The following is a 14,898-nucleotide window of genomic DNA, read 5'->3' as shown; positions in this document are numbered from 1 at the left end:
ACTTTTACTATTCTCCTTTCTATCTTTTGCTTCTGTCTCCATTTTATTCCCCTCTATCTCCCTGCATAGGTTTCCATCCCCCTGCCATATTAGTTTAACTCCTCTCCAACAGCGCTAGCAAACACTCCCCCAAGGACATTGGTTCCGTTCTGCCCAGGTGCAGACCGTCCGGTTTGTACTGGTCCCACCTCCCCCAGAACCGGTTCCAATGTCCCAGAAATTTGAATCCCTCCCTTCTGCACCACTGCTCAAGCCACATATTCATCTGAGCCATCCTGCGATTCCTACTCTGACTAGCACTTGGCACTGGTAGCAATCCTGATATAACTACTTTTAAGGTCCTACTTTTAACTCCTAGCGCCCTAACTTCGGCTTGTAGGACATCATCCTGTTTTTTTACCTATATCGTTGGTATCTATATGCACCACGACAACTGGCTGTTCACTCTCCCTTTTCAGAATGTCCTGCACCCGCTCCGAGACATCCTTGACTCTTGCACCAGGGAGGCAACATACCATCCTGGAGTCTCAGTAGCGGCCGCAGAAACGTCTATCTATTCCCCTTACAATTGAATCCCCCATCACTATAGCTCTCCCACTCTCTTTCCTGCCCTCCTGTGCAGCAGAGCCAGCCACGGTGCAATGAACCTGGCTGCTGCGGCCCTCCCCTGATGAGTCATCCCCGTCAACAGTACCCAAAGCGGTGTATCTGTTATGCAGGGAGATGACCGCAGGGGATCGCTGCACTACCTTCCTTGCACTGTTCTTCCTGTTGGTCTTCCATTCCCTATCTGGCTATGAACTCTTTACCTGCTGTAAGACCAACTCACTAAATGTGCTATTCACATCATTCTCAGCATCGTGCATGCTCCAGAGTGAATCCACCTGCAGCTCCAGTTCCGCAATGCGGTTCGTCAGGAGCTTGAGGCGGATACACTTCCCGCACACATAGTTGTCAGGGACACCGGAGGCATCCTTGACTTCCCACATAGTACAGGAGGAGCATAACACATGTCCGAGCTCTCCTGCCATGACTTAACCCCTAGATTAACTTAATTTGGCAACAGCAATGCTAAAGGTTACTTACTGATATAGTAAAGTAAAAGAAAAGCTACTCACCAATCACCAGCCAATCACTTACCCCCTTGGCTGTGACGTCACCTTTCGATTTCTTTCTCCTTTTTTTGTCTTTTCTCTCCCGCTGGTCTTTATAGGTCTGTTGTCCCCTGCTCGCACTCCCGCCTCTCCGAACGACGCTGGGCTTTTTATAGGTCTCTGCTGCCCTTGGACTCCTGCTGCTCGCACTCCCGCCTCTCCGAACGACGCTGGGCTTTTTATAGGTCTCTGCTGCCCTTGGACTCCTGCTGCTCGCACTCCCGCCTCTCCGAACGACGCTGGGCCTTTTATAGGTCTCTGCTGCCCTTGGACTCCTGCTGCTCGCACTCCCGCCTCTCCGAACGACGCTGCTGGGCCTGTGTAGGCTTCTCCGCTGTCCCTGGACTCTTGCTGCTCGCACTCATGTTGTTTTCTCAAAAGTTGTTCTGTTTTCATTAAAAGATTAACATTTTGGGGGTGGGTAAATTGCTCAAAAACCCGTTAGAAGAACAGGTTATTTCATGCTGCACTTTCACAGCCCAGGGGCAGTGAAGCCCCGGTCTCTCCTGCTCCACAGGCGATCGGCCCACACCGCGCATGCTCACCTGAGAGCCCGGATCACCGGCGGGAACTTGAGTTTTATGATTTTGTTTTATATAAATAGCGGGGAGATAAATGAAAAGAAAATACAAACCGAAATGTCCGAACAGCCCCCGGTACCGAGTGGAATGGATTGCGCGGCCATAGCACGTTGTCTTCTGCACAAAACCGGGCTGGGCCACGTGATCAACTCCACGACGGTGACTGACGTGAGCTCCGACCAATGGGGAGCTTGGAGAACTGAGGTGGCGGGGGGTCCTCCAATCAATCGTAGGGCACAAGGGGCGGGACCTCTGCCACCTGCTTCGCCCACTGCTGAGACAAGTGTAATGCAGCATGTATGTAAGTTTATGAAGTGAGTGTCTTCTATTTTAAGGTCATATCAAAACTTTAACGTTCAGGAAGCAGTACTCTTTGTACAAGGTAGCCAAGCAGGTTTTACATGTACCTCACTGACCTGGATCAGGCATGGCAAGGTCCAGCTCTGTGACTGAAAGTAGTGAACAGGGGAATGTCTATGGATGTTCTGTATATGGACTTCCAGAAGGCATTTGATAAAGTCCTGCATAAGTTACTGTTAAATTCCATGGGTTTCAACCTTAGTTAAGAAAAATTATTGACCTAGTTAGGAAATTGGCTGTGTGGCAGGAGACAGAGAGTAGGGACAATGGGCAGGTATGACGAGTGGTTACTGCAGGGATCTGTGTTGGGGCCTGAACTTTTCACATTAAAGTTGATGGCATAGAAAGCCACATATCCTCAGTTCCTTCCCCACCCTGTGCAGATTGTGAGTCTCCATCACCTGTTGTAGTGGTGAGTAAAGGGGATTTGGTTCATCGGTGACCAGACCGTAACCACCGATACGGTTTTGTTAACCAGCACATTCCTAGCTGGTATCAGTCTTGCGACACTGGCTCTACCACAAGCCGTCAGTGATTCCACCCATATGGCTCGGGGGAACCTGGGCTGAGTCATGAGTCAGCAATAACAGCAGAATTGGACCAGTGCTCGCTGGTGTCTCAAAGGTGGAACAAAGTGGTGAATCACTTCCCACACACACAGCAGGTGAATGGCCTCTCCCTATTGTGAACTCACTGTTGTGTCAGTAGGTTGGATGAACAAGTGAATCCCTTTCCACATACGGAGCAGGTGAACGGCCTCTCCCTATTGTGAGCTCTCTGGCATGTCGGCATACTGGACAATTGAGTGAATCCCTTCCAACAGAAGGAGCAGGTGAACAGCCTCTCCCCAGTTTCTCGCAGGGACAGTTAATTGAATCCTTTCCAACAGTCCCCACATTTCTCCATGATGCGGTTGTCCTTGTCTCTCTCCTGGCTGGACGATCAGTTGAAGCCTCATCCACACACAGTACACGTGACTGGTGTGATGTTTTTTCAGGCTGTGTAACTGGTTAGAGCTCTTTCCACAGTTAGTGCACTGGAACACTCTCACTCGTGTGTGTGTGTGTGTTTCGATGATTCTCCAGTCACACCGATGTTTGAAATCTTTTCCAACGGACACCAAAGTAAATATTTCTCCTTGCACATTCAAAGGATGATGATATTCAGGTCCTGATGAATTGAGTGATTGTCAGATCTTGATGTGATGTTTGATTTGAATTTTCCATTTACATGCTTTCCCCTTATACCCTGTGAAAATAATTTACAAAAGTCATCACTAATTCAGAACATATAATTCTAATTTCTATACGAACATAAGAATTATGAGCAGGAGTTGACTATAAGGCCCTTCGAGCCTGTTCCACCATTCAATAAGATCATGGCTGATCTTCAACCTCAACTTCACTGTCTATGGAACATCCGCTTCCATATCTTCTCCCGCCTCCCGATAAACTGACTGGCCTGTAGTTGCCCAATTTATCCATCTCCCGTTTTCTTAATACAGGCAACTCTCGATTATCCGCACACGGATGCAACAGGAAAACATTGTAACGGCATTTAAAATTCCGTGTTGTGTGTGCGCGCTGCTTCAGCCGTTGTCTCTTGTGGCCGCCGCTGACGTCGGAATCCTTTCTGCTCAGGAAGGTATCGGGCACTAAAACCCCGTGCTAGACAATCTCCTTCTCGAGGCCACCTGCATGCATGCTGGTAATGTCCATACTTATAGAAAATAGGTGCAGGAGTAGGCCATTCGGCCCTTCGAGCCTGCACCACCATTCAATGAGTTCATGGCTGAACATGCAACTTCAGTGCCCCATTCCTGCTTTCTCGCCATACCCCTTGATCCCCCTAGTAGTAAGGACTTCATCTAACTCCTTTTTGAATATATTTAGTGAATTGGCCTCAACAACTTTCTGTGGTAGAGAATTCCACAGGTTCACCACTCTCTGGGTGAAGGAAGTTTCTCCTCATCTTGGTCCTAAATGGCTTACCCCTTATCCTTAGACTGTGACCCCTGGTTCTGGATTTCCCCAACATCGGGAACATTCTTCCTGCATCTAACCTGTCTAAACCCATCAGAATTTTAAACGTTTCTATGAGATCCCCTCTCATTCTTCTGAACTCCAGTGAATACAAGCCCAGTTGATCCAGTCTTTCTTGATATGTCAGTCCCGCCATCCCGGGAATCAGTCTGGTGAATACTTAACTGCCTTGTTACTGTTTGTAGCTGATTGCACAGTATTTATTCATTGAAGTTTTAACTTTATAATATCAACTCGCTCTAACGGAGAAATCGTTTACCCGGCATAGCCCAATCCCCGAGGGACCCGGATAATCGAGAGTTGCCTGTAATTGCAATTCTGCAGTCCTCTGGCACCACCCCCATATCTAAGGAAGATTGTGGACAGAGCCTCCGCAATTTCAACCATTATTACCCTCAGTAACCTCGGATGCATCCCATCCATCCGGGTGTTTTCTACTTTGAGGCCAGCCAACCTTTTAAGTGCCTCCTCTATGTATTTTTATTCTAAGCAATATCGAGACTATCTCCTCATTTACTGCTAGTGAAGACAGAAGCAACATACTCATTTAGAACCTCAACCATGCCCTCTGCCTCCACAAGAATATCTCCTTTTGGTCCCTAACCATCCCACCCTTCCCTTAATTAAGAGGAAAGATTGAATAGCGGGTCTTAAAGAAACAGTGAAGCCCGAGAATCAGCTATATATGCAGAATGGGACTGGACATGTTAGATGCGGGAAGAATGTTCCTGATGTTGGGGAAGTCCAGAACCAGGGGACATAGTCTTAGGATAAGGGTAGGTCAATTAGGACTGAGATGAAAAGAAACTTCTTCACTCAGAAAGTTGCTAACCTGTGGAATTCTCTGCCGCAGAGAGTTGTTGATGCCAGTTCATTGGATATATTCAAGAGGGAGTTAGATATGGCCCTTACGGCTAAAGGGATCAAGGGGTATGGAGAGAAAGCAGGAAAGGGTTACCGAGGGAATGATCAGCCATGATCTTATTGAATGGCCTACTCCCGCACCTATTTTCTATGTTTAATGTTAAACCCCAGCCCAGTTATAGGGTTATTAATATCAGCAGAAACAATCCTCAACTGCCAGAATGAACATGGTTCAGTCCTGGTTGTGATTAACAGCAGAATCCAACCCCTGCAGTCACATGTGATCTCGCTGATGTTTGGTTTGAGTTTGCGGTCTGTAAATGCACCCTCTCTCTCAGCCTGTAACAGGAGTTTACAAAAGTCATCACTGAGTCCAGGATAGAAATTCACAACATTCTCTCCTCCTGGTTCCTGCCCAAGGGGGCCGAGCATTCGCCTTGCTGAATAGTGGGTTAATTGTGTTAATAAATAGAGGAATAGAATATGAAAGCAAAGAGAACATGCTAGAACTTTATAAATCACTGGTTAAGCCTCAAGCTGGAGTATTGTGGAGAATTCCGGTCACCACGTATCAGGAAAGATGCAAGGGCCTTAGAAAGAGTACAGAAGAGATTTATCAGGGATGAAGGACTTGTTATGAGGAGAGGTTGGAAAAGTTAGGACTGTTCTCCTTGAAACAGAGAAGGTTAAGAGGTGACCTAATAGCGGCGTTCAAGGTAATGAAAGGTTTTGATAGAGTAAATAGGGAAAAAACATTCCCTCTGGCGAGTGGGTCATTAACTAGAAGCCATAAATTCAGGGAAGAGTAAATTTAAAAACAGCAAAAGAAATGTCAAGGCTCTGGTTTGTGAAATGTCAAGAGCAGAGTTTGGGGTAAAAATAAGCAGAGTGGGTCAGGAAGGGGCAGAGAGCGTAACAAAGGTACTCTGGGGCATCAGTGACAAAGGTGACATCAGGGAAAAAGTCAATGTTCTTATGTTCTTTTAAGGTTCCTCATAACTTCCTTGCTTTTGCACTCTATGCCTCTATTTATGAAGCCCAGGATCCTGTGTGCTTTGATGACCTGGAAGAGGGGACAGAGTGTAGTGTAACAAAATTTGAAGATGACACAAAGATTAGTGGGAAAGCGGGTTGTGTAGAGGACACAGAGAGGCTGCAAAGAGATTTAGATCGGTTAAACGAATGGGCTAAGGTTTGGCAGATGGAATACAATGTTGGAAAATGTGAGGTCATCCACCTTGGGGGAGAAAAAAAAACAATAAAAGGGAATATTATTTGAATGGGGAGAAATTACAACAGTCTGCAGCGCAGAGGGACCTGGGGGTCCTTGTGCATGAAACTCTTTTGGAGTCCTTGTGCATGAAACTCTTTTAGAGTCTACCTGCAAAACATAAACATTAAACTGTGCCACCCGACCTGGGTGACACACCAGACATTTACAAGGCCCTTTTTTTGTTTTTTTTTGTGTTTTTCTTTTTTTTTTGTTTTTTTTTGGGGCACTAAAATCACAATTTTTCCGGTGCCCCCTATAAAAGGGAAGGGGACACTAAAAACACCGGCAATTAAAACAAATTAAACTTAAAAACGTAAAATCAAATTAAAATTTGGTTGCCGGGCGTGATGATGCACTCCAGTCCCTCCGGTGCCCACCTCTCGCGGAAGGCCGCGAGCGTACCGGTGGACACCGCGTGCTCCATCTCCAAGGACACCCTGGACCGGATGTAAGAGCGGAAGAGAGGCAGGCAGTCAGGTTGAACGACCCCCTCGACCGCCCGCTGCCTGAACCGGCTGATGGCACCCTTGGCCGTGCCCAGGAGCAGTCCTACGAGGAGGCCTTCGGACCTACCCGCTCCCCTCCGCACAGGGTGCCCAAAGATCAGGAGAGTGGGACTGAAGTGCAGCCAGAATTTCAGGAGCAGCCCCTTCAAATAATAAAACAGGGGCTGCAACCTTGTGCATTCCATAAAAACATGGAACACGGACTCTTCCAGACCGCAGAAATTGCAGGCGGCCTGGGAGTCCGTGAACCGACTTAAAAATTTGTTGCACGGCACTGCTCCGTGCACTACCCTCCAGGCCAAGTCCCCGATGAATAGTGGGAGGACCCCTGCGTAGAGTGCCCTCCATCGGGGACTCCCGCCTCCTCCGGACGGCAAGATGGTACGCCATGGCGTGTCCGGACGGCCGGCGAGGATGGCAAAGTTGAGGGTGTGCAGGAGCAGCCCGTACAGGAAACCCCTCCGCGCGGAACTGAAAGGCACGGAGGGGATTTCCCCGAGGCGGCTCAAGTTGTGAGGCGCCGGCCCCCGAGGGAGGTTCCGGGGTTTGGCGCCAATGAGGAATTCCGTCCGGACGGGGGTCAGTTCGGACGGGATCTCCCCACGTGCTTGAGCCTCCTCGATGAAACTCTTTTAGAGTCTACCTGTGAAAACATAAAACAATAACGGTGCCACCCAACCTGGGTGACACTCCAGACATTTACAAGGCCCTTTTTTTCCCCCCCTTTTTTTGTTTTTTTTTGTGTTTTTCTTTTTTTGGTTTTTTTTTTTGGGCACTAAAATCACAATTTTTCCCCAGTGCCCCCTATAAAAGGGAAGGGGACACTAAAAGCACCGGCAATTAAAACAAATTAACTTTAAAACGTAAAATCAAATTAAAATTTGGTTGCCGGGCGTGATGATGCACTCCAGTCCCTCCGGTGCCCACCTCTCGCGGAAGGCCGCGAGCGTACCGGTGGACACCGCGTGCTCCATCTCCAAGGACACCCTGGACCGGATGTAAGAGCGGAAGAGAGGCAGGCAGTCAGGTTGAACGACCCCCTCGACCGCCCGCTGCCGCCTCCTCGATGAATCCCAAAAAGTTAGTTTGCAGGTGCAGCAGGTAATCAGGAAGGCGAATGGAATGTTGGCCTTCATTGCGAGAGGGATGGAGTACAAAAGCAGGGAGGTCCTGCTGCAACTGTATAGGATATTGGTGAGGCCACACCTGGAGTACTGCGTGCAGTTTTGGCCACCTTTCTTAAGGAAGGATATACTAGCTTTGGAGAGGGTACAGAGACGATTCACTAGGCTGATTCCGGAGATGAGGGGGTTACCTTATGATGATAGATTGAGTAGACTGGGTCTTTACTCGTTGGAGTTCAGAAGGATGAGGGGTGATCTTATAGGAACATTTAAAATAATGAAAGGGATAGACAAGATAGAGGCAGAGAGGTTGTTTCCACTGGTCGGGGAGACTAGAACTAGGGGGCACACCCTCAAAATACGGGGGAGCCAATTTAAAACCGAGTTGAGAAGGAATTTCTTCTCCCAGAGGGTTGTGAATCTGTGGAATTCTCTGCCCAAGTTGAGGCTAACTCATTGAATGTATTCAAATCACAGATAGATAGATTTTGAACCAATAAGGGAATTAAGGGTTACGGGGAGCGGGCGGGTAAGTGGAGCTGAGTCCACGGCCAGATCAGCCATGATCTTGTTGAATGGCGGAGCAGGCTCGAGGGGCTAGATGGCCTACTCCTGTTCCTAATTCTTATGTTCTTATCAACTTGCCCTGCTACCTTCAATGATTTGTGCACATATACCCACCCCCAGGTCCCTCTGTTCATGCACCCACTTTAAAATTGTACCCTTTAGTTTATATTGCCTCTTCACGTTCTCCCTATCAAAATAAGAACATAAGAATTAGGAGCAGGAGTAGGCAATTTGGCCCTTCTAGCCTGCTCCACCATTCAATAAGATCATGGCTGATCGACTACCTCAACTCCACTTTCCTGCACTATTCTCATATCGTTTGATTCCTTAATATCCAAAAATCTATTGATCTCTGTCTGAGCTTCCACAGCCCTCTGGGGTAGAGAATTCTAAAGAATCATCACTCAGTCCTAAATGGCTGACCCCCTTATTCTGAAACTGTGACCCCTGGATCTAGACTCCCCAGCCAGGGGATACATCCTCCTTGCATCTACCCTGTCAAGCCCTGTAAGAATTTTGTATGTTTCAATGAGATCATCTCTCATTATTCTCAACTCTAGAGAAGATAGGCCTAGTCTACTCAATCTCTCCACATAGCACAATCTCTGCCCCCACCACCAGGAATCAGTCTGGTGAACCTTCATTGCATTCCCTCTATGGCAAGTATATCCTTCCTTAGGTAAGAGATAAAAACTGTACTCAATACTCCAAGTGTGGTATCACCAGGGCCCTATATAATTGCATCGACGAGCATGGATTTCTTCAAGCTGGAGAACGATGTCTCCACAAGATCCTACAAATCCCCTGGGAGGACAGACTCATCAACATTAGCGTCCTCGACCAGGCCAACATCCCCAGTATTGAAGCACTGACCACACTTGATCAGCTCCATTGGGCAGGCCACATAGTTCGCATGCCAGACACGAGACTCCCAAAGCAAGCGCTCTACTCGGAACTCCTTCACGGCAAACGAGCCAAAGATGGGCAGCGGAAACGTTACAAGGACACCCTCAAAGCCTCCCTGATAAAGTGCAACATCCCCACTGACACCTGGGAGTCCCTGGCCAAAGACCGCCCTAAGTGGAGGAAATGCATCCGGGAGGGCTCTGAGCTTCTCGAATCTTGTAGCCGAGAGCATGCAGTAATCAAGCGCAGGAAAACCAGTCCCACCCACCCCTTCCCTCTGTCCCACCTGTGACAGAGACTGTGATTCTCGTATTGGACTGTACAGCCACCTAAGAACTCATGTTAAGAAGCAAGTCTTCCTCGATTTCGAGGGACTGCCTATGATGATGATGATGATGAAAGACCATCTACGGTCCAAGCATCCAAGGTCCTACCCCACTGTGTTCGAAGAAGTTCTCATCAAGGACAGAGAGGCAGTCAGTGCTCGCTGGAAGGAGCACTTTGAAGAGCTTCTTAACCGAGACTCTGTCTTCGACGTGAGTGTACTTGACTCATCCCACAGCATGCTACGCGCCACCATCTCAGTACAACCCCAACCCTGCATGAGGTTAAAAAGGCCTTTCGACAACTGAGGAACAACAAGGCCTCAGGAGCAGATGGAGTACCCACCGAAGCACTAAAACATGGTAGAGAAGCATAATTAGTGCGAATACATGAGGTCATTTCTCTTATTTGGAAGGAGGCGCATGCCAGGGGATCTCAGAGACGCCATAATCCTGATTATCTTCAAGAAAGGGGATTAAGTCCGATTGTGGTAACTACAGAGGAATTTTCCTGCTATCTACCACAGGGAAAATTATCGCAAGAATACTCCTCAACTGCCTTCTCCTTGTGGCAGAAGAGCTCCTCCCAGAATCGCAATGTGGATTCCACCCACTAAGGGGCACAACGGACATGATCTTCACCGCGCGACAAATTCAAGAGAAATGCAGGGAACACCAAGCTCTGTACATGGCCTTCTTTGACCTGTCAAATTGACACCATCAACCGTGAGCGATTATGTAGCGTCCTCTTCAAATTCGTCTGTCTTTAAAAATGTCACCATCCTCTGCTTGCTTCATGATAACATGCAAGCCGTGATCCTGACCAACGGATCCACCACACACCCAATTCATGTACGAACCGGGATGAAGTAGGCTGTGTCATTGCACCAACGCGCTTCTCGATCTTCCTTGCTGCAATGCTACATCTCACCGTCAGTAAGCTTCCTGCCGGAGTGGAGATAATCTATAGAACAAATGGGATATTGTTTAACCTCCGTCGCCTTCAGACTAGATCATTGTCATCGAATTACAATATGCAGATGACGCGTGCATCTGCACTCACTCAGAGGATGAACTCCAAACCATTGTCAACACATTCACCGTAGCGTACAAGAGCATGGGCCTTACACTAAACATCCGTAAAACATAGGTCCTCTATCAACCTGCCCCTGTCACACAGCACTGGCCCCCCGATTATCAAAATCCACGATGAGGCCTTAGACAACGTGGAACATTTTCTATACCACGGGAACCTACTGTCAAAAAGGGCAGATATCGATGACTAGTTCCAACACCGCCTTCAGTATGCCAGCGCAGTCCTTGGTCACCTAAGGAAGAGAGTGTTTGAAGACCAGAACCTTAAAACCGGCACAAAGCTCATGGGCTACAAAGCAGTAGTGATACTTGCCTTCATATATGCTTCTGAGACATGGACTATATACAGCACTGGAGAAGTACCACTAATGCCGCCTCTGGAAGATCCTGCAAATCCATTGGCAGGATAGGTGCACCAACGTCAGTGTTCTCACTCAGGCCAGCATCAAAGCATTGACCACGTTCGATCAGCTCCAATGGACGGGCCACATCGTCCGTATGCCCGATATGAGACTCCCAAAGCAAGCGCTCTAATCGGAGCTCCAATACGGCAAACGAGCCCAAGGTGGGCAGAGGAAACGCTTCAAAGACACCCTCATGACCTCCTTGAAGAAGTTCAACATCTCCACCGACACCCTGGAATCCCTGGTGCGATCGCTCAAAGTGGAAGAGAATAATCGGGAAGGCGACGAACACCTCAAGTCTCTTTGCCGGGAGCAAGCGAGACCAAGCGCAAACGGCGGAAGGAGCGCATGACAACCCAAGCTCTTCAACAAACCAGCACTTCAACCAACGTCCTTTCAATCTGCGACAGAGACTGTAGTTCCCACATTGGACTTACCAGTTATCTGAGAACTAATTTTTAATGTGGAAGCAAGTCATCCGAGGGACTGCCTATGATGATGATATCATTGCAGTAAGCCATCTTTACTCAAATCCTCTTGTAATAAATACCAATATACTATTTGCTTTCTTAATTACTTGCTGCACCTGCATGTTAACTTTCAGCGATTCATGTACATGGACAGCTTTTAGTGTCCCCCTTCCCTTTTATAGGGGGCACTGGGGAAAATTGTGATTTTAGTGCCCAAAAAAAAAAACCAAAAAAAAAAGAAAAACACAAAAAAAAAAGGGGGGAAAAAAAGGGCCTTGAAAATGTCTGGAGTGTCACCCAGGTCGGGTGGCACCGTTTATTGTTTTTTATGTTTTCACAGGTGAACTCAAAAGAGTTTCATGTACATGGACAGCTTTTAGTGTCCCCCTTCCCTTTTATAGGGGGCACTGGGGAAAAATGTGATTTTAGTGCCCAAAAAAAAACCAAAAAAAAGAAAAACACAAAAAAAAAACAAAAAAAAGGGGGGGGAAAAAAAAGGGCCTTGTAAATGTCTGGAGTGTCACCCAGGTCGGGTGGCACCGTTTAATGTTTTTTTGTTTTGCAGATGAACTCCAAAAAGAGTTTCATGTACATGGACACCCAGGTGCTTCAACATCAACATTTCTCAATCTCTCACTGTTTTTCTATTTTTTCTACCAAAGTTGATAACTTTACATTTTTCCGCATTATATTCCATTTGTCATGTTCTTGCCCGCTCACTTAGCCTGTCTATATGTATCACTTTGCACGTTTCTGCATTAAATTTCCTCTATGTCCTCTATGAGGCTGCAGAGCGACTTGGATAGGTTAGGTGAGTGGGCAAATGCATGGCAGATGAAGTATAATGTGGATAAATGTGAGGTCATCCACTTTGGTGGTAAAAACAGAGAGACAGACTATTATCTGAATGGTGACAGATTAGGAAAAGGGCAGGTGCAAAGAGACCTGGGTGTCATGGTACATCAGTCATTGAAGGTTGGCATGCAGGTACAGCAGGCGGTTAAGAAAGCAAATGGCATGTTGGCCTTCATAGCGAGGGGATTTGAATACAGGGGCAGGGAGGTGTTGCTACAGTTGTACAGGGCCTTGGTGAGGCCACACCTGGAGTATTGTGTACAGTTTTGGTCTCCTAACCTGAGGTGGGACATTCTTGCTTTTGAGGGAGTGCAGCGAAGGTTCACCAGACTGATTCCCGGGATGGCGGGACTGACCTATCAAGAAAGACTGGATCAACTGGGCTTGTATTCACTGGAGTTCAGAAGAATGAGAGGGGACCTCATAGAAACGTTTAAAATTCTGACGGGGTTAGACAGGTTAGATGCAGGAAGAATGTTCCCAATGTTGGGAAAGTCCAGAACCAGGGGACACAGTCTAAGGATAAGGGGTAAGCCATTTAGGACCGAGATGAGGAGGAATTTCTTCACCCAGAGAGTGGTGAACCTGTGGAATTCTCTACCACAGAAAGGTGTTGAGGCCAATTCACTAAATATATTCAAAAAGGAGTTAGATGAAGTCCTTACTACTAGGGGGATCAAGGGGTATGGCGAGAAAGTAGGAATGGGGTACTGAAGTTACATGTTCAGCCATGAACTCATTGAATGGCGGTGCAGGCTAGAAGGGCCGAATGGTCTACTCCTGCACCTATTTTCTATGTTTCTATGAAGTCTATCACTATCCTCCTCACTGTTCACTATACTTCCAAGTTTTGTGTCACCTGCAAATTTTGAAATTATGCCCTACACACAAGTTTAAGTCATTAAAAATGGTTACAGCGCAGAAGGCCATTCGTCCCGTCGAGCCTGTGCCGACTCTCAGCTAGTCCCACTCACCTGCCCTTTCCTGTAGCCCTGCATTTGTTGTTCCTTCAGATACTTATCAAACTCCCTTTTGAAAGCTAAAATTGTGTCTGCCTCCACCACCCTTTCGAGCAGTGCATTCCAGATCCTAACCACTCGCTGTGTAAATAATTTTTCTTATTTCACCTTTGGTTCTTTTGCCAATCAGCTTAAATCCATGTCCTCTGCTTCTCGACCTTTCTTCCATATCAAGATACATAATCAAGAAAAGCAGTGGCCCTCATACCGACCCTGGGGAACACTACCTCCCTCCAACCAATAAACAACCTGTTTCCTGTCACTTAGCCAATTTTGTATCCATGCTACCACTGTCCCTTTTATTCCATGGCCTTCAACTTTGCTGGCAAGCCTATTATGTGGAACTTTGTCAAACGCCTTTTGGAAATCCATGTACACCACATCAACCGTATTGCCCTCATCAACCCTCTTTGTTACCTTATCAAAAAACACGATCAAGTTAGTGAAACATGAATTGACTTTTACAAATCCGTACTGGCTTTCCTTAATTAATCCACATTTGTCAAAGTGACGGTTAACTTTATCCTTGATTATCGTTTCTAAAAGCTTCTCCAGTACCGAGGTTAAACTGACTGGCCTGTAGTTGCTGCATTTATCTTTACACTCTATTTTTAAACAAGGATGTAACATTTGCACATCTCCAGTCCTCTGGCACCACCCCCGTACCTAAGGAGGAATGGAAGATTATTGCCAGTACCTCCGCGATTACCTCCTTAATTTCCCTCATGAATCCCATCCGGTCCTGGTGACTTATCTACTTGAAGTACAACCAGCCTTTCTAATATCTTCTCTTCATCAATTATATCATCCAGTACTTCCTCTTTCACTATGACTTTAGCAGCATCTTCTTCCTTGGTGACGACAGATGCAAAGTACTCATTTAGTGCCTCAGCCATGGCCTCTGCCTTCATGCATACGTCTCCCTTTTGGTCCCTAAGCAACCTCTTACTACCCATTATTATTTATATAGAAGATTTTTGAATTCCCTTTTATGTTAGCTGCCAATCTATTCTCATACTTTCTCTTTGCCCCTCTTATTTTCTTTTTTACTTCTCCGCTGTGCTTTCTATATTCAGCCGGATTCTCACTTGTATTCTCAACCTGTCATACGCGTACTTTTTCTGCTTCATCTTACTCTCTATCACTTTTGTCATCCAGGGAGCTCTGACTTTAGTTGCCCTAACTTTTCCCCTAGTGAGAATGTACCTCGACTGCACCCGAACCATCTATTCTTTAAAGGCAGCGGATTGTTAGATTACGGTTTTGCCTGCCAATCTTTGATTCCAATTTACCCGGACCAGATCTTTTCGCAACCCATTGAAATTTTCCTTCCTGCAATTAATTATTTTTACTCT

The 14,898-nt window shown here is 46.8% G+C and overlaps 1 protein-coding gene across 4 annotated transcripts in view; it reads right to left on the bottom strand.

Annotated features, from left to right (window-relative positions):
* Positions 1–14,898, bottom strand: part of LOC139238099 (zinc finger protein ZFP2-like) — a 34,810-nt gene that overhangs the window by 12,212 nt on the left and 7,700 nt on the right. Inside the window, exon 2 of one of the 4 annotated variants that reach the window (XM_070867459.1) lies at positions 2,790–3,343. The gene's annotated coding sequence lies outside the window, so the exon portion shown is untranslated. The other 3 variants (XM_070867460.1, XM_070867453.1, XM_070867458.1) reach the window with 3 other exon arrangements.

The sequence above is a fragment of the Pristiophorus japonicus genome, chromosome 2 (genome assembly GCF_044704955.1).
Source record: "Pristiophorus japonicus isolate sPriJap1 chromosome 2, sPriJap1.hap1, whole genome shotgun sequence".
NCBI classification, from domain to species: Eukaryota; Metazoa; Chordata; class Chondrichthyes; family Pristiophoridae; genus Pristiophorus; species Pristiophorus japonicus.
The sequence above is the reverse complement of the archived record's forward strand: the minus strand, read 5'-3'. Positions and strand labels throughout refer to the sequence as shown.